The following is a 21,216-nucleotide window of genomic DNA, read 5'->3' as shown; positions in this document are numbered from 1 at the left end:
TAGATCAGTGGCACCCGTATTCTAAAGAAGGCCATGGCCACACACGCATGAAAGCAAAACGGCAGCACATACCATGTGGTGGCGGTCTCCATTTTGACTTATGGAGCCCAGAAGAAAATCCACTTGAAACCGAAGAACTCTTAGATAGAGTCAATCAAGCGGGGAAGAACGGGTGGAACGGACCTTCCATTCCATGGCTGCTCTCCTGTCCCGGTGGATTTAGGCGTCGTCCCGTCGCTGGTTGCTGTACCTCACCTACAGAGAAGAAGGGAAGGGACGAAACGAGATTGGGGTTAGGGGGAGACGTTGAGAAAAAGGAGAAGTAGAAGAGAAGGGGGAGGAGGGATTCATACCGTAGCACCGACCGTTGTCGAGGTCTTGGAGGCTGCGGTGGGTCGCCATGGCCGTCGCTGGTCGCCGTTGCTCCTACCTGAAGAGGCAAAGACAGAGACGGGGGTGAGACAGAGGGAGTTTGAAGGAGAAGAAGAAGTGGGGGAGGGGGAGGGGGAGGGGGGTTCCTACCATACCGCCGTCGTCGAGGCCTTTGGGTGCTGCGGTGGGTCGCCATGGACGGGCGGCTAGGGTTTCCGTCCAGCGCGAGGAGGGTGGATCTGACGGCGGCCTGAGATGCTGCTCTAGTGGATCCGCTGCTGGAGGTGGAGGGAGGAAGGGAGAGAAGGGGTCGCCGGCGCTGGACGAGGCCGGGGTTGGGAAGGGTCGGCGGCAGTGCTTGGGTTGGATCGAGAGACAGGGAGGAGAAGGAGGAAGATGACTGGGAGGATGGATCCCGGAGCGGAGCGGGTGGGGGCGGCGAGGTAGGGGCGGCGGGTGGGGGCGGCGAGGTAGGTTGCCGCGCGGGTTGGATCGGGAGGGGCGCGGTGGCGGCGGTGGAGATGGGGACGAGGGAGTAAGGGTGCGACGGGGGGCGGCGTGCGGGGGCGCTAGGGTTTGGAGTTTGGACGAGGGGGGTGAGAGGGATGAGAGTGTGAGGGGGACGAGGGCTGCCGTCGGATCCGGGGCCATCCGACGGCATTGGAGGCGCGATCCGCGTGACATGCCTATGGACCAATCAGAACCCAGTAAACGTTATGACCATCTAAATTGGTCAAAATAAGGTGTTGAATCATATAAATAGTTTTATGATATGAAAAATTCAAAAAAAAACATTCTCATTGTGTCAGCAAATCTGACCTACTTTTTAGGAAAACTAACAAACTTGGAATTGGAATAAGACAAATATCTTTAAAAAGTGTTATGAGAAATGAGTTTTCATTTTCTTTGCATGGAAAATTCATTTTCCATTTTTTGAGTGCCCGAAAGGAGGTTTTTTTGTGAAGGACCTACCAAATAATTGTTGTAAAATTGGACCAAATCAATTTTATAAAATACTAGGACATATGTAATGGACAATTGACCAAATGGTTGGGTGAAAAAAGTTTTGATCCACCTCTGGTGAAAAAGACAAATTTCCGCCGATTCAGATGGAAGTGGGTCAAATTTGAACTGTACCTGCCTCATAGTTTGCTCTTTATTTTTTCCAAAAATCATTTCTAGGTACATATGTATCTATTTAATCAGAGAAACATCAAAAGTTTTCCAAGATTCAACCACTAGCTTGGAACGGTCAAGCCCGCCGTTTTGACCGCATTTTGAAACGGGCATAAAAAATTCAAAAAAAATCAAAAAATTGGAAAACCTTCGCATTGTGTCATTATATGTGACCAAGTTTCCAGGAAAAATAATAATCTTGTAATACGGAAATTATTTTAAAAAAGTGTTCTAAAAAACGAGCTATCATGCGTGAAGATTCATGGCTTTCAAGACAAATGATCAATCTTATGGCCACATTCATGGCATAGTTTGTTCAAATGATCTCATATTGTGCAAAAAGGGTGCATCTTGGAATGGCAAACAATGTTGCCTAAGGAAGTTTTCATTTTTTGTGCACGGAAAATTCATTTTCCATTTTCCGAGTGCCACAAATGAGGTTTTTTTGTGAAGGACCTACCAAATAATTGTTGCAAAATTGGACCAAATCAATTTTATAAAATACTAGGACATATATAATGCACAATTGACAAAATGGTTGGGTGAAAAAAGTTTTGATCCACCTCTGGTGAAAAAGACAAATTGTCGTCGATTCAGTTGGAAACGGGTCAAATTTCAACTGTAGCTGCCTCATAGTTTGCTCTTTATTTTTTCCAAAAATCATTTCTAGGTAAATAAGTATCTATTTAATCATAGAAATACCAAAAAAATTCCAAGATTCAACCACTAGCTAGGAACGGTCAAGTCCGTCGTTTTGACCGCATTTTGAAACGGGCATAAAAAATTCAAAAAAATCAAAAAATTGGAAAACCTTTGCATTGTGTCATTATATGTGACCAAGTTTTAAGGAAAAATAATAAACTTATAATACGGTAATTATTTTAAAAAAGTGTTCTCAGAAATAAGCTATCATGCATGAATATTCATGGCTTTCAAGCCAAATGATCAATCTTATGGCCACATTCATGGCATAGTTTGTTCAAATGATCTCATATTGTGCACGAGGGTGCATATTGGAATTCCAAACAATGTTGCCTAAGGAGGTTTTCATTTTCTTTGCACGGAAAATTCATTTTTCATTTTCCGAGGGCCCAAAAGGAGGGTTTTTTGTGAAGGAACTACCAAATAATTGTTGCAAAATTGGACCAAATCATTTTTATAAAATACTAGGCCATATATAATGCACAACTGACAAAATGGTTGGGTGAAAAAAGTTTTGATCTACCTCTGGTGAAAAAGACAAATTGCCGTCGATTTAGTTGGAAACGGGTCAAATTTGAACTGTAGCTGCCTCATAGTTTGCTCTTTATTTTTTCCAAAAATCATTTCTAGGTACATAAGTATCTATTTAATCATAGAAACACCAAAAAAATTCCAAGATTCAACCACTAGCTAGGAGCGGTCAAGCCCGCCGTTTTGACCGCATTTTGAAACGGGTATAAGTAATTCAAAAAAAATCAAAAAATTGGAAAACCTTCGCATTGTGTCATTATATGTGGCCAAGTTCCTAGGAAAAATAACAAACTTGTAATACGGCAATTATTTTAAAAAAGTGTTCTCAGAAATGAGCTATCAAGTGTGAAGATTCATGGCTTTCAAGTCAAACGATCAATCTTATGGCCACATTCATGGCATAGTTTGTTCAAATGATCTCATTTTGTGCACAAGGGTGCATATTGGAATGGGAAACAATGTTGCCTAAGGAAGTTTTCATTTTCTTTGGACGAAAAAACCATTTTCCATTTTCCGAGTGCCTGAAATGAGTTTTTTTTGTGAAGGACCTACCATATATTTGTTGCAAAATTGGACCAAATCAATTTTCTAAAATACTAGGCCATATTTAATGCATAATTGACAAAATGGTTGGGTGTCAAATTTTTTGATCCACCTCTGGTGAAAAAGACAAATTCCCATCGATTCAGTTGGAAGCGGGTCAAATTTGAACTGCAGCTGCGTCATAGTTTGCTATTTAATTTTTCCAAAAATCATTTCTAGGTAAATAAGTATCTATTTAATCAGAAATACATGGTTTGATGGAGAGACATCGAGGTTTGGACGGTGGCCGAGGGCCCCAACTCTAGAGCGCGTAAGCTCGCATGCCCGCCGCGTGGTCACCGCGTGACCCTGGCATTGCCATGTGTTCTGGGCGGCATAGGCATGTCTAGTGGGTTGGGCACTCCCCAGGTAGGTGCTAGAAAGAAAATTACAACATAAGATTCTCATGAGGAGACCGATCGATGCTCAAACATGAATAAGCAGCCAAGTGTTTGATTAGCGGTACAGGAAATGCACATGGCCAATGGGAGTGAGTTTTGGCCGAGGATGATCATCTACTAAGGAGAATGTATTCACAAATTTTCAGCTCAAAAGGAGGATCCTAGGTGGTACTTGCTTTGCAAAGTACCACACTGGACAAAAATATGAATGTTGAAGCTGGGCTCAAAATAATGAATGGATTGAGCTGAATTTTTGTGGAGGATGGTTATTTGGGCATACGAAAGCATTTTAGAAAATTGATATCATTTTGACATGCCAAAGTAGTACTTCCTTCACAATGCTCTTCTATGGACAAAAACTTGGGAAAACTAGTGAGAGAGATTGGATGAATGAAATGAGCTAAAAATTGGTGTAGGTAAGTTACATAGGTATGGTCATGCGCTGGTAAATTTTCAGATCATTTGGGTAAGCCTAGCTAGTACTTACTTCACAAAGCTTCTCTTGAGGTAGAAACTTTGGAAATTTCCCGACAAAGATTTACTAGGAAAATTGAGCTGAATATTATCATGTGGCAATTATTTGGGTATGGAAGAGTGCCCGAAAAGTTTGAGGGTAATAGGAGGGGTCTATATAACACTTGCTTTGCAATGTGCCAATTTGGCCATAAAATATAAATTGAACCTGGGATCACATAGATGATTTGAATGAGCTGCAATTTGGAGGAGGGTGATAATTTGGGCATATGAAGGAACTGTATAAATTTCATGTCAATTAGAGATATAAAAAAGGTACTTCCTTCACAATGCTTCTAGGTGGACAAAAACTTTGGAAATTTTCCGAGGAAGATTTGCTAGGCAAATGGAGCTGAATTTTGTCATGCGGTAATTATTTGGATAGGAAAGAGTGCCCAAAAATTCCGAGGGCAATCAAGAATATATAAATAGCACTTCCTTCATAAAGTGTTGTTGTGAACAGAATAGGAAAATGAATATTGTTGAATTAGTTTTGAACTAGGCAAGGAAGGATTTTTACATATTTGATGAAGATATGCCCCAAAGAATTTATGAGATTTTTTTGGGAATTTTGGGAATGATAGAAATATAGGTTGCTTCACAACCTAGGGAAAAAACTGCCACATGGACATGACACATAGGCAAAACTGATGAGATGGCGCCTAGTCATCACAACCCACCACAATCTACAAGGCTATGACCATCTATATTGGTCATTAACAACTAGAAATAAGGCAGCGGACTAGCACTGTTTGCTTTGTGACCATTTCGTGTATGGAAATTACGACCTTTCTGACCAAAATGGTCGCAATGGTTTAGGGTTTGGAGCCCCCTGAACAGCTTTTGACCAATTGGTCTAAAATGGTCATAAATTTATGACCAATTCTTCGAGGGTCATTGACAGAAGGTCATAAGTTGACATATTTCTTGTAGTGATTCCTCAGGGAGTCATGGCCCGTAAGAAGCGCGAGTTCCGCAACCTCACCCAAGGCAACAAAACTGTGGAAGCTTATCAGCGGGAGTTTCTGGACTTGTCCCGCTATGATGAAGAAGACATTGCAACTGATGTACGCAGACAAGACAAGTTCCGTGATGGCCTTCAAGCTGACATCAAGCTCGCACTTCTAGTGCATGACTTTGCTGATTTCGCCACCTTGGTGAACAAGGCCATCAAAGTCGAAACTGGTCTGCAGGAATACCAGAGCTCTCACAGGCGCAACCATGACACGGGCTCATCTTCGGGCCCGTCCTCGCAGAAGCGTAGGATATGGATTCCCAACAGCATGTACCAGCCAACTGCACCTGCTCCAAGGCAGTCCTTGAAGGAAATATGCCCTAGAGGCAATAATAAAGTTATTATTTATTTCCTTATATCATGATAAATGTTTATTATTCATGCTAGAATTGTATTAACCGGAAACATGATACATGTGTGAATACATAGACAAACAGAGTGTCACTAGTATGCCTCTACTTGACTAGCTCGTTGATCAAATATGGTTATGTTTCCTAGCCATAGACATGAGTTGTCATTTGATTAACGGGATCACATCATTAGGAGAATGATGTGATTGACTTGACCCATTCCATTAGCTTAGCACAATGATCGTTTAGTTAGTTGATATTGCTTTCTTCATGACTTATACATGTTCCTATGACTATGAGATTGTGCAACTCCCGTTTATCGGAGGAACACTTTGTGTGCTACCAAACATCACAACGTAACTGGGTGATTATAAAGGTGCTCTACAGGTGTCTTCGAAGGTACTTGTTGAGTTGGCGTATTTCGAGATTAGGATTTGTTACTCCAATTGTCGGAGACGTATCTCTGGGCCTACTCGGTAATGCACATCACTATAAGCCTTGCAAGCATTGTAACTAATGAGTTAGTTGCAGGATGGTGTATTACGGAATGAGTAAAGAGACTTGCCAGTAATGAGATTGAACTAGGTATTGAGATACCGATGATCGAATCTCGGGCAAATAACATACCGATGACAAAGGGAACGACGTATGTTGTTATGAGGTTTGACCGATAAAGATCTTCGTAGAATATGTAGGAGCCAATATGAGCATCCAGGTTCCGCTATTGGTTATTGACCGGAGACGTGTCTCGATCATGTCTACATAGTTCTCGAACCTGTAGGGTCCGCACGCTTAATGTTCGGTGACGATTTGTATTATGAGTTTATGTGTTTCGATGTACCGAAGGTAGTTCGGAGTCCCGGATGAGATCGGGGACATGACGAGGAGTCTCGAAATGGTCGAGACGTAAAGATCGATATATTGGACGACTATATTCGGACATCGGAAAGGTTCCGAGTGATTCGGGTATTTTTTGGAGTACGGAGAGTTACGGGAATTCGCCGGGGAGTATATGGGCCTTATTGGGCTTTAGGGGAAAGAGAGAGGAAAGGCTGCGCGTAATTTGGATGAGGGGCTGCTCCCCCTCCTTCCTTCTCTTCTCTTTCGCTTTCCTTCTCTCCTACTCCTACTACTTGGAAGGGCTCCTAGTTCTACTAGGAAAGGGGGAATCCTACTCCCGGTGGGAGTAGGACTCCCCTATGGCGCGCCATAGAGAGGGCCGGCCCTCCCCCCCACCTCCGCTCCTTTATATACGGGGAGGGGGGCACCCCTTGGAGACACAACAATTGATCATTGATCTCTTAGCCGTGTGCGGTGCCCCCCTCCACCATAATCCACCTCGATCATATCGTAGCGGTGCTTAGGCAAAGAACTGCGTCGGTAGCATCATCATCACCGTCACCACACCGTCGTGCTGACGAAACTCTCATGTGAAGCTTTGCTGGATCGGAGCTCGCGGGACGTCATCGAGTTGAATGTGTGCAGAACTCGGAGGTGCCGTGCGTTCGGTACTTGGATCGGTCATATCGTGAAGACGTACGACTACATCAACCGTGTTGTGCTAACGCTTCCGCATTCGGTCTACGAGGGTACGTAGACACACTCTTCCCTCTCATTGCTATACATCACCATGATCCTGTGTGTGCGTAGGAATTTTTTTGAAATTACCATGTTCCCCAACAGTGGCATCCGAGCCAGGTTTTATGCGTAGATGTTATATGCACGAGTAGAACACAAGTGAGTTGTGGGCGATGCAAGACATACTGCTTACCAGCATGTCACACTTATGTTCGGCGGTATTGTTGGATGAAGCGGCCCGGACCGACATTACGCGTACGCTTACGCGAAACTGGTTCTACCGACGTGCTTCACACACAGGTGGCTGGCGGGTGTCAGTTTCTCCAACTTTAGTTGAACCGAGTGTGGCTACGCCCGGTCCTTGAGAAGGTTAAAACGGCACTAACTTGACGAACTATCGTTGTGGTTTTTGATGCGTAGGTAAGAACGGTTCTTGCTCAACCCGTAGTAGCCACGTAAAAATTGCAACAACAAAATAGAGGACGCCTAACTTGTTTTTGCAGGGCATGTTGTGATGTGATATGGTCAAGATGTGATGAGATATAAGTTGTTGTATGAGATGATCATGTTTTGTTGAAGTTATCTGCAACTGGCAGAAGCCTTATGGTTGTCTCTTTATTGCATAAGATGCAAGTGCCATGTAATTGCTTTACTTTATCGCTATGCGATAGCAATAGTTGCAAAAGCAATAGCTGGTGAGACGACCATGTGACGACACGTTGATAAAAGATCAATATGATGGAGATCATGGTATCATGCCGGTAACAATGGAGATCATGACAGTACTTTGGAGATGGAGATCAAAAGCACAAGATGATGATGGCCATATCATGTCACATATTTGGATTTCATGTGATGTTTACCTTTTATGCATCTTATTTTGCTTTGATTGACGGTAGCATTATAAGATGATCTCTCACTAAATTTCAAGATAAAAGTGTTCTCTCTGAGTATGCACCGTTGCCAAAGTTCGTCGTGCCGAGACACCACGTGATGATCAGGTGTGATAAGCTCTACGTTCATCTACAATGGGTGCAAGCTAGTTTTGCACACGCAGAATACTCGGGTTAAACTTGACGGGCCTAGCATATGCAGATATGGCCTCGGAACACTGAGACCGAAAGGTCGAGCGTGAATCATATAGTAGATATGATCAACATAATGATGTTCACCATTGAAAACTACTCCATCTCACGTGATGATCGGACATGGTTTAGTTGATTTGGATCACGTGATCATTTAGATGACTGGAGGGATGTCTATCTAAGTGGGAGTTCTTAAGTAATATGATTAATTGAACTTTAATTTATCATGAACTTAGTCTTGATAGTATTTGCATATCTATGTTGTAGATCAATAGCTTGTGATTTAGCTCCCCGTTTATTTTTGATATGTTTCTAGAGAAAAATGAGTTGAAAGATGTTAGTAGCAATGATGCGGACTAGCTCCGTGATCTGAGGGTTATCCTCATTGCTGCACAGAAGTATTATGTCCTTGATGCACCGCTAGGTGACGGACCTATTGCAGGAGCAGATACAGACGTTATGAACGTTTGACAAAGCTCGGTATGATGACTACTTGATAGTTTAGTGCACCATGCTTTACGGCTTAGAACCGGGACGTCAAAAACGTTTTTAACGCCACGAAACATATAAGATGTTCTAAGAGTTGAAATTGGTATTTCAGACTCATGCCCGAGTCGAGAGGTATGAGACCTCTGACAAGTACTTTGCCTACAAGATGGGGGAGAATAGCTCAGCTAGTGAGCAAGTGCTTAGAATGTCTGAGTACTACAATCACTTGAATCAAGTGGGAGTTAATCTTCCAGATAAGATAGTGATTGACAGAGTTCTCTAGTCACTATCACCAAGTTACTGGAACTTCATGATAAACTATAATATGCAAGGGATAACGGAAACGATTCCCAAGCTCTTCGTGATGCTGAAATCGACAAAGGTAGAAATCAAGAAAAGCATCAAGTGTTGATGGTTGACAAGACCAATAGTTTGAAGAACAGGGCAAAGGGAAGAAGGGGAACTTCAAGAAGAACGGCAAGAAAGTTGCTGCTCAAGTGAAGAAGCCCAAGTCTAGACCTAAACCTGAGACTAAGTGCTTATACTACAAAGGGACTGGTCACTGGAAGCAGAACTGCCCCAAGTATTTGGCGGATAAGAAGGATGGCAAAGTGAACAAAGGTATATTTGATATACATGTTATTGATGTGTACTTTACTAGTGTTTATAGCAACCCCTCAGTATTTGATACTAGTTCAGTTGCTGAGATTAGTAACTCGAAACGGGAGTTGTAGAATGAACAGAGACTGGTTAAGGGTGAAGTGACGATGTGTGTTGGAAGTGGTTCCAAGATTGATATGATCATCATCGCACACTCCCTATACTTTCGGGATTAGTGTTAAACCTAAAATAAATGTTATTTGGTGTTTGCATTGAGCATAATATGATTGGATCATGTTTATTGCAATACGGTTATTCATTTAAGTCAAAGAATAATTGGTATTCTGTTTACATGAATAAAACCTTCTGTGATCACACACCCAAGGTGAATGGTTTATTGAATCTCGATCGTAGTGATACACATATTTATAATATTGAAGACAAAAGATGCCAAGTTAATAATGATAGTGCAACTTATTTGTGGCACCACCGTTTAGGTCATATTGGTGTAAATCGCATGAAGAAAATCCATGCTGATGGGATTTTGGAATCACTTGATTATGAATCAGTTGATGGTTGCGAACCATGCCTCATAGGCAAGATGACTAAGACTCTGTTCTCCAGAACAATGGAGCGAGCAACAGACTTGTTGGAAATAATACATACTGATGTATGCAATCCGATGAGTTTTGAGGCTCGCGACGGGTATCATTATTTTTCTCACCTTCACAGATGATTTGAGAAAATATGGGTATATCTACTCAATGAAAAATAAGTCTAAAACGTTTAAAAAGTTCAAAGAATATCAGAGTGAAGTGGAAAATCATCATAACAAGAAAATAAAGTTTCTACGATCTGATCGTGGAGGAGAATATTTGAGTTACGAGTTTGGTATTCAATTGAAACAATGCGGAATAGTTTCGCAACTCACGCCACCTGGAACACCACAGCGTAATGGTGTGTCCGAACGTCATAACCGTACTTTATTAGATATGGTGCAATCTATGATGTCTCTTACCGATTTATCACTATAATATTGGGGTTATGCATTAGATACAGCTACATTCACGTTAAATAGGGCAATATCTAAATCTGTTGAGACGATGCCATATGAACTATGGTTTGGCAAGAAACCAAAGTTGTCATTTCTTAAAGTTTGGGGTTGCGATGCTTATGTGAAAAAGTTTCACCCTGATAAGCTCAAACCCAGATCGGAGAAATGTGTCTTCATAGGATACCCAAAAGAGATAGTTGGGTACACCTTCTATCATAGACCCGAAGGCAATACATTTGTTGCTAAGAATGGATCCTTTCTAGAGAAGGAGTTTCTCTCGAAATAAGTGAGTGGGAGGAAAGTAGAACTTGATGAGGTAACTATACCTGCTCCCTTATTGGAAAGTAGTTCATCACAGAAATCTATTCATGTGACTCCTACACCAATTAGTGAGGAAGCTAATGATGATGATCATGTAACTTCAACTCAAGTTACTACCGAACCTCGTAGGTCAACCAGAGTGAGATCCGCACCAGAGTGGTACGGAAATCCTGTTCTGGATGTCATGTTACTTGACCACGACGAACCTACAAACTATGAGGAAGCGATGATGATCCCAGATTCCGCGAAATGGCTTGAGGCCATCAAATCTGAGCTGGGATCCATGTATGAGAACAAAGTATGGACTTTGCCCGATGATCAGTGAGTCATTAAGAATAAATGGATCTTCAAGAGGAAGACGGACGTTGATAGTAGTGTTACTATCTACAAAGCTCGAATTGTCGCAAAATTTTGTCGACAAGTTCAAGGTGTTCACTACGATGAGATTTTCTCACTCGTATCGATGCTTAAAAGTCTGTCCGGATGATGTTAGCAGTTGCCGCATTTTATGAAATCTGGCAAATGGATGTCAAAACTATATTCCTTCATGGATTTTTTAAAAGAAGAGTTATATATGATGCAACTAGAAGGTTTTGTCGATCCTAAAGGTGCTGACAAAGTGAGCAAGCTCCAGCGATCCATCTATGGACTGGTGCAAGCATCTCGGAGTTGGAATATATTCTTTGATAAAGTGATCAAAGCATATGGTTTTATACAGACTTTTGGAGAAGCCTGTATTTACAAGAAAGTGAGTGGGAGCTCTATAGCATTTCTAATATTATATGTGGATGACATATTATTGATTGGAAATGATATAGAATTTCTGGATAGCATAATAGGATACTTGAATAAGAGTTTTTCAATGAAAGACCTCGGTGAAGCTGCTTACATATTGGGCATCAAGATCTTTAGAGATAGATCAAGACGCTTAATTGGACTTTCACAAAGCACATACCTTGACAAAGTTTTGAAGAAGTTCAAAATGGATTAGGCAAAGAAAGGGTTCTTGCCTGTGTTTCAAGGTGTGAATTTGAGTAAAGACTCAAAACCCAACCACGGCAGAAAATAGAAAGAGAATGAAAAGTCATTCCATATGCCTCAGTCATAGGTTCTATAAAGAATGCTATGCTGTTTATCAGTCCTATTGTATACCTTAGCATGATTCTGGCAAGGGAGTACAATAGTGAACTAGGAGTAGATCATTGGACAGCAGTCAAAATTATCCTTAGAGGACTAAGGAAATATTTCTCGGTTATGGAGGTGATAAAAAGAGTTCGTCATAAAGAGTTACGTCGATGCAAGCTTTTTACATCGATCTACATGACTCTAAGTCTCGATCTGGATACCTATTGAAAGTGGGAGCAATTAGCTAGAGTAGCTCCGTGCAGAGCATTGTGGATATAGAAATTGCAAAATACATACGGCTTTGAATGTGGCAGACTCGTTGACTAAATTTCTCTCACAAGCAAAACATGATCACTCTTTGGGTGTTAATCACATAGAGATGTGAACTAGATTATTGACTCTAGTAAACCCATTGGATGTTAGTCACATGGAGATGTGAACTAATCACATAAAGATGTGAACTATTGGTGTTAAATCACATGATAATGTGAACTAGATTATTGACTCTAGTGAAAGTGGGAGACTAAAGGAAATATGACCTAGAGGCAATAATAAAGTTACTATTTATTTCCTTATATCGTGATAAATTTTTATTATTCATGCTAGAATTGTATTAACCGGAAACATGATACATGTGTGAATACATAGACAAACAGAGTGTCACTAGTATGCCTCTACTTGACTAGCTCATTGATCAAAGATGGTTATGTTTCCTAGCCATAGACATGAGTTGTCATTTGATTAATGGGATCACATCATTAGGAGAATGATGTGATTGATTTGAACCATTCCTTTAGCTTAGCACAATGATCGTTTAGTTTGTTGCTACTGCTTTCTTCATGACTTATACATGTTCCTATGGCTATGAGATTATGCAACTCCCGTTTACCGGAGGAACACTTTGTGTGCTACCAAACATCACAACGTAACTGGGTGATTCTAAAGGTGCTCTACAGGTGTCTTCGAAGGTACTTGTTGAGTTGGCGTATTTCGAGATTAGGATTTGTCACTCGATTGTCGGAGAGGTATCCCTGGCCCCACTCGGTAATGCACATCACTATAAGCCTTGCAATCATTGTAACTAATGAGTTAGTTGCGGGATGATGTATTACTGAACGAGTAAAGAGACTTGCCGGTAACGAGACTGAACTAGGTATTGAGAAACCGACGATCGAATCTCGGGCAAGTAACATACCGATGACAAAGGGAACAACGTATGTTGTTATGCGGTTTGACCGATAAAGATCTTCGTAGAATATGTAGGAGCCAATATGAGCATCCAGGTTCCGCTATTGGTTATTGACCAGAGACGTGTCTCGGTCATGTCTACATAGTTCTCGAACCCGTAGGGTCCGCACGCTTAATGTTCGGTGACGATTTGTATTATGAGTTTATGTGTTTTGGTGTATCGAAGGTAGTTCAGAGTCCCATATGAGATCAGGGACATCACGAGGAGTCTCGAAATGGTCGAGACGTAAAGATCGATATATTGGACGACTACATTCCGACATCGGAAAGGTACCGGAGAGTTACGGGAATTCGCCGGGGAGTATATGGGCCTTATTGGGCTTTAGGGGAAAGAGAGAGGAGAGGCTGCGTGGCCCCCAATGCTTAGTCCGAATTGGACTAGGGGGAGGGGCGGCGCCCCCTCCTTCCTTCTCTTCTCTTTCCCTTTCCTTCTCTCCTACTCCTACAACTTGGAAGGGCTCCTAGTTCTACTAGGAAAGGGGGAATCCTACTCCCCTAGGGCGCGCCTAGAGAGGGCCGGCCCTCCCCTCCTCCACTCCTTTATATACGGGGAGGGGGCACCCCTTGGAGACACAACAATTGATCATTGATCTCTTAGCCGTGTGCGGTAACCCCCTCCACCATAATCCACCTCGATCATATCATAGCGGTGCTTAGGCAAAGCCCTGCGTCGGTAGCATCATCATCACCATCACCACACCGTCGTGCTGATGAAAGTCTCCTGTGAAGCTTTGCTGGATCGGAGCTCGTGGGACATCATCTCATTGAACGTGTGCAGAACTCGGAGGTGCCGTGCGTTCTGTACTTGGATCGGTCATATCGTGAAGACGTACGACTACATCAACCGCGTTGTGCTAACGCTTCCGCATTCGGTCTACGAGGGTACGTAGACACACTCTCCCCTCTCTTTGTTATACATCACCATGATCATGTGTGTGCGTAGGATTTTTTTATGAAATTACTACGTTCCCCAACAGTCCTATGCTGTACCACGTCTGCCTCCCCCACCAACTAGGCATCCAAGGCTTCTAGCTCCACCACCCCAAGCTCCTGCTCCCGCTCCCAATAATGGTCTGTGCTTCAGGTGTCGTCAACCAGGACACCGTGCTAGGGAATGCAACCATAACCAGAATCAACTGCCCCTCCCTGCAGCTGGCCGTGGAAGCAACCAGCCCCACCACAACAATGCCAAGTCTTATGGTTGTGTTCATGCCAACCACGTTGATCTCAATGAAGCTCAAGACCATCCTGCTACTATGATGGGTACACTCCTCGTAAATTTAGTACCAGCATCCGTTTTATTTGATACAGGTGCATCGCATTCATTCCTGTTAGAAGATTTTGCATGCTTGCACGACATTAAATGTGAGGACATGAACACTTCGCTACTAGTGCACACTCCCGTGGGCCAATGTCAGACATCCATGATTTGCAACGACGTCCCCGTTGAAATCGAAGGACTAGAATTCGTTGTCTCTCCCATCGTACTAAAGTCCTGTAGCATTGAACTCATTCTGGGAAAGGTTTGGTTGAAAGCGCATACTAGTTCTATAGTTTGTGCCACTAAGACCGTCCATCTGCTACACCCTTTTGATGAAATAATTACTTGCCAAGCTCATCTAGTTCAGAACGCCGAGGCACGGCTTTATGCCTTGAATGCGTTGAACGCTGCACCACTCGAGAGCATTGAAAACATTCCCATCATTCGCGAATTCCAAGACATCTTCCCGAAAGAACTTCCAGGGATTCCCCCTGCTAGAGCTGTCGAATTCATCATCGACTTGAAACCAGGCACCAGTCCTATAGCCAAATGACCCTACAAGATGCCGCTGCATGAACTCATTGAGCTTAAGGGGGAAATCGGCAAATCTCTTTGCAAAGGTTTCATTCGCCCTAGTTGCTCTCCTTGGGGAGCACCTTCTCTCTTTGTTAAGAAGAAGGATGGGACGAATCGATTAGTCCAAGACTACCGACCTATTAACCAAGCCTCAGAACAAATATCCCCTCCCTCAGATCAATGATCTTTATGATCAACTGGCTGGTTCATCAGTGTTCTCCAAACTCGATTTGAGGTTGGGTTACCACCAGATCTGTGTTTGTGAAGAGGATATCCCAAAGAGAACTACCCAGTTCACGGCCTCGAGCTTGCCGCTGTCATTCATGCACTAAAGCAGTGGCGACATTACCTTCTCGGTAAGCGTTGCGAGATCTTCACCGACCACCAAAGTCTAAAGTATCTGTTTACTCAGCCAGACCTGAACCTCCGTCAACAGAGATGGATGGAGACTGTTGCAGACTTTGACATGGGTATATCCTATACCCCAGGCAAGGCTAACGTAATGGTTGATGCCTTGAGCCACAAGTCTTACTGCAACCACCTCCAGGTTCACAAAGTTCAGCCCTCGCTTGTTGAAGAATTCAGAAAGCTGAACCTCCATATTGTTCCCCCTGGTGCACTCGCTCCCCCTCCTAAGGAGTTTCGTAAGATGAACCTCCATGTTGTTTCCCAGGGTTTCCTCAATACCCTAGTTGTCGAACCAGATCTCTTGGACTCCATCAAGAGAATTCAGGGATATGACTCTCAAGCCCACAAGATTAATCGCTACCTCACAGAAGGCAAGCCGTCCTTCTTCACTATTGCTGATGATGGCACCTTGTACTTGAAGGGCCGCCTAGTGGTGCCATGTTCAGAGAAAAACCATGATATGACACAAGAGGTTATGAAAGAAGCTCATGATACGCCTCTATCTATCCATCCTGGTAGTACTAAGATGTACCAAGACATCCATCAGAGATTCTGGTGGTCTAATATGAAGCAAGACATTGCTTGTTATGTTGCTGAGTGTGACGTTTGCCGTCGTATCAAGGCATAGCATCAAAGGCCTGCTGGAACTCTACAACCTATCTCTATTCCTGAATGGAAATGGGACTATGTTGAAATGGACTTCGTCACTGGATTTCCCAAATCGCAGAAAGGTAATGATGTTATTCTTGTCGTCATTCACCGGCTTTCTAAAGTTGCACATTTTGGCGGTCAAAGAAACAATCACTGCTAGTCAGCTTGCAACTCTCTACATGTCCAGGATTGTTTCACTTCACGGTATTCCACTTGTTATCAGTTCAGACCGTGGCAGCTTGTTCACTTCAAGATTTTGGGCTAGTTTCCAAGAAGCTATGGGAACTCATCTGTCGTTCAGTACTGTGTTTCATCCTCAGTCGCAAGGACAAGTTGAACGTGTCAACCAAGTTATCGAGGACATGCTTCGAGCTTGTGTAATTTCCTTCGGCAAGAAATGGGAGGAATCTCTTCCATATGCCGAGTTCTCTTATAATAATAACTATCAAGCTAGTCTGAAGATGGCCCCCTTCGAAGTGTTATATGGACAAAAGTATCGAACCCCTCTGAACTGGTCAGAAACTAGGGAACGTCCACTCTTCAGTCCGGATATTATCCAACATGCCGAAGAACAAGTCCACATTATTTGTGAGAATCTCAAGACTGCTCAGTCACGTCAGAAAAGTCAGTATGACCGTCATCACAAAGACATGGTCTATCAACCTGGCGAAAAGGCTTATCTTCGAGTTACACCAATGAAGGGTGCTCACCTCTTCGGGATCAAGGGCAAGCTAGCTCCTCGCTATATCGGTCCCTTCACTATTCTTGAAAGGCGTGGAAAAGTGGCATATCAATTGGAGCTTCCGTCAACCCTTTCTCAGGTTCACAATGTGTTCCACGTGTCACAGCTCCGTCGTTGCTTCAAGGACCCAATCCGAGGAGTGGATCATGAAGTGCTCGAATTGCAACAGGACCTCTTCTATAAAGAGCATCCGGTCCGCATTCTTGACCAAGCTGAACGCCGCACACGTCAGAAGGCTGTCAAATTCCTCAAAGTCCAGTGGTCGCATCACTCTGAAGAAGAAGCCACTTGGGAACGCGAGGACCACCTACGTGATGAATACCCCGCACTGTTTCCCTCTACCTCCTTAAATCTCGGGACGAGATTTATTGTAGTGTAGGAGATTTGTAACGCCCGGATAATCATGCTACACTAGTCCCACGTTAACGGTGCCACGTCACCCCGGTTACTGTTGCTAATCTCGCGTTGGATCAAAAACTTTTCAAATTCAAAATTTTAAATAATGTCAAACATCAAACTTTTCAAAAGTTAAAACAAAAATGTTCGGGCGGTGCCATGTTTTGCATATGTAAATATGGTGTAATAAACACATTTTTATAAAATGCCTAGATATTTTATAGTGGATGGAAACAACAAAACAATTAAATAAAAAGAAAAGCAGAACCTAACTAAACTAAAAAGACAAAACAGAATAAAAGAACCCCCCCCCCCACTAGGCTCTGACCCAGCTGCTGGCCGGCCCAACCGGCCCATCCACGCCCCCTTATCCCCTCACCCCCCCGCCACCGCCGCTGCAAACCCTAACCCCACGACCCCCACTCACTCCTCCCACTCTCCCCCCGACTGGATCGGGATCGGGCGACCCGACCCCGTCGCCGCACCATCGCGGCCACCTCGTCGACGTTGCATCGCCACGCCCCCTGGAGGATGACCTCGCCGGACCTACCCGCCGTCGCCATCGTCCTCCTCACCTCAGCCTCGACCTCCCCCCGTCCTCGACCGCCCCTCGCCGGCCGCTGATTCCTTGTCTTCGTCGTCACCGTGGCCACCTCAAGCTCACTGTCACACACCTGCAGGGCCCAGTGAGCATCGCCCCTCTCCTCTCCCCCTCTGCTTCCCTCGCCGGATCCGAGCGCGCCCGTCGTTCGCGCCGTGGCCTGCTGTCGTCCCTGATGGCTACCAGCCTCATGCTGCTTCGCCACCGCCGCGCCCCACATGCGCTCACCGCATCGCTCTGCCGTGCGCGCGCGCTCGTGCTCCCCGCGCCTGATGCCGCGACCTCCTTCCCCATGCAGCGCCCTGGCTGCGACCCCCGCCTCCCTGCGCTTGCCGGCGTGCGCTCGCTGCCTGGCCCGCGCCGGACGCCCTCCCCGCCTCCTGGCAGTGCCTCGCGCTCGCCGTCACCGGCCACGGCCGCCGCCAAAGCCCCCTGCTGCCCTGGCCTCTCCTTCGCTGCGTCACGTCATGCCCGGCCGCCCAGCTCTACCATGGCCTCCGCCTTCCACCTCCTCGTCCGGCCACGCGCCGCGCCGCTCCCCTCGCCGCCTGCGCCGCGCTCTTTGCCGTCCCCTGCCCGGCACCACTCCAGCCTCCTCGCTGGTCTCCTGCGTCGCTCGGGCGACTCCCGTGACCCGACGCCTGCTAGCACCCGTGCCCGTTAGGGCCGCTGGCCCAATGCCAGTCGGGGCCCACCCCAGAACGTTTTAAAAAAGAACTAAAAATAATAAAAATAAATAAAATATTAATTAAAATAAAGAATTAATTAACTTAATTAACCATAATTAGATTAATCTAATCACTAATTAACCTAACTAATCTATTAAATAAACTAATTAATTTGGTTAATTAGTCAACAGTCTATGACAGTGGGACCACATGTCGGTTTGACTAAGTCAACACCTCTGTTGACTGCTGACGTCATGCTGATGTCGGCATACACTGTTCCGGATAATGTTGAATTAAAATAATTAAATAAATCCAAAATTTGTTTTAAATCTTTTAAAATCAATATAAAATAAACCGTAGCTCGGATGGGAAAACTTTGTACATGAAAGTTGCTCAGGACGACGAGATGAATCCGAATACGCAGCCCGTTCTTCCTCCATGCATCCCTAGCATAGCAAACACGCAACTTTCCCCTCCGATTCATCTGTCCGAAAACGCGAAACACCGGGGATATTTTCCCGGATGTTTCCCCCCTTCACCGGTATCACCTCATACCGCGTTAGGGCACACCTAGCACCGTTACTTGTCATGTCATGCATCGATATGCATCTGTTTGCATTGTTTTCATTGTTTCTTCCCCCTCTTCTCTCCGGTAGACTACGAGACTGACGCCGCTGCTGGTGCCCCGACCGACTACGTTGTTGACGACCCCTACTTGCCAGAGCAACCAGGCAAGCCCCCCCCCTTGATCACCAGATATCGCCTATTCTTCTCTCTACTGCTTGCATTAGAGTAGTGTACTGCTTTCCATTAATCCTATCCTGATGCATAGCCTGTCATTGTTGATCTAGTTATTGATACCTTACCTGCAATCCTAAATGCTTAGTATAGGATGCTAGTTTATCATCAGTGGCCCTACATCCTTGTCCGCATGCCGTGCTATACTATCGGGCCGTGATCACTTGAGAGGTGATCACGGGTATATACTTATACATATTATATGATACATGTGGTGACTAAAGTCGGGTTGGCTCATAGAGTACCCGCGAGTGATTCACGGATTGGGTCCAAAAGGACGTTTGTCCCGACGGCCCTCTGAGTGGATATTTATGGCGGAGCGACAGGGCAGGTTGAGACCGCCTAGGAGAGAGGTGGGCCTGGCCCTGGTCGGCGTCCGCGGTTATTTCAAAATAACACGCTTAACGAGATCTGTGTATTTGATCTGAGTCTGGCCACTGGCCTATATGCACTAACCAACTACGCGGGAATAGTTATGGGCACTCGACGTCGTGGTATCAGCCGAAGCCTTCGTGACGTCAGCGACCAAGCGGCGCGCGCCGGATTGGACTGGAACGCCTGCTCATGTATTAGGGAGGCTTGGTTTGTTTCCGGCCGCCCACGCAACGTGCAGGTCTGCAATGGGCGATGGACCCAGACCCCTGCACCATAGGATTTAGACCGGCATGCTGACCTATCTGTTGTGCCTAGGTGGGGCTGCGACGTGTTGATCTTCCGAGGCCGGGCATGACCCTGATACGTCCATTTTGCATCATGCTTTTATATTGATATTTATTGCATTATGGGCTGTTATTTCACTGTATGTCACAATACTTATGGCTATTCTCTCTTATTTTACAAGGTTTACATGAAGAGGGAGAATGCCGACAGCTGGAATTCTGGGTTGGAAAAGGAGCAAATATTAGAGACCTATTCTGCGCAACTCCAAAAGTCCTAAAACTCCACGGAACATCTTAAAATAAATAAAGAAAAATCCTCGCCAATGATGAAGGCCAGGGGCCCACACCCTGCTCACGAGGGTAGGGGCGCGCCCCCTACCTCATGGGCCCCTTGGTGGCTCTCCGACGTCCATCTTCTCCTATATGAAGTCTTTCGATGAGAAAAAAATAGGAAGGAACTTTTCGGGATGAGACTCCGCCGCCATGAGGCGGAACCTTGGCGGAACCAATCTAGAGCTCTGGCAGAGCTGTTATGCTAGGGATACTTCCCTCCATGAGGGGGAAATCATCACCATCGTCATCACCAACGCTCCTCTCATCAGGAGAGGGCAATCTCCATCAACATCTTCACCAGCACCATCTCATCTCCAAACCCTAGTTCATCTCTTGTATCCAATTCTTGTCTCAAAGTCCAGGATTGGTGCTAGTAGGTTGCTAGTAGTGTTGATTACTCCTTATAGTTGATGCTAGTTGGTTTATTTGGTGGAAGATCATATGTTCAGATCCTATATGCATATTATTACCCCTCTGATTATGAACATGAATATGCTTTGTGAGTAATTACGCTTGTTCCTGAGGACAAGGGAGAAGTCTTGCTATTAGTAGTCATGTGAATTTGGTATTCGTTCGATATTTTGATAAGATGTATGTTGTCTAGCCTCTAGTGGTGTTATGTGAATGTCGACTACATAACACTTCACCATTATTTGGGCCTAGAGGAAGGCATTGGGAAGTAATAAGTAGATGATGGGTTGCTAGAGTGACAGAAGCTTAAACCCTAGTTTATGCGTTGCTTTGTAAGGGGCTGATTTGGATCCACATGTTTCATGCTATGGTTAGGTTTACCTTAATACTTTTGTTGTAGTTGCGGATGCTTGCAATAGAGGTTAATCATAAGTGGGATGCTTGTTCAAGTAAGAACAGCACCCAAGCACCGGTCCACCCACATATCAAATTATCAAAGTATCGAACGTGAATCATATGAACGTGATGAAAACTAGCTTGACGATATTCCCATGTGTCCTCGGGAGCGCT

At 44.5% G+C, this 21,216-nt stretch overlaps 1 long non-coding RNA gene across 1 annotated transcript; it reads right to left on the bottom strand.

Annotated features, from left to right (window-relative positions):
- Nucleotides 1–210: 210 nt before the first annotated feature.
- Nucleotides 211–610, bottom strand: LOC125556345. The gene is made up of 3 exons (XR_007305066.1): nt 523–610; nt 354–430; nt 211–255 (listed from the first exon to the last, which is right to left on the bottom strand). It is a non-coding gene; the product is annotated as an uncharacterized LOC125556345 (long non-coding RNA).
- Nucleotides 611–21,216: the final 20,606 nt, after the last annotated feature.

This window comes from Triticum urartu, chromosome 5 (assembly GCF_003073215.2).
Source record: "Triticum urartu cultivar G1812 chromosome 5, Tu2.1, whole genome shotgun sequence".
In the NCBI taxonomy this organism is placed as follows: Eukaryota; Viridiplantae; Streptophyta; class Magnoliopsida; order Poales; family Poaceae; genus Triticum; species Triticum urartu.
This window is presented reverse-complemented; position numbering and strand designations above follow the sequence as displayed.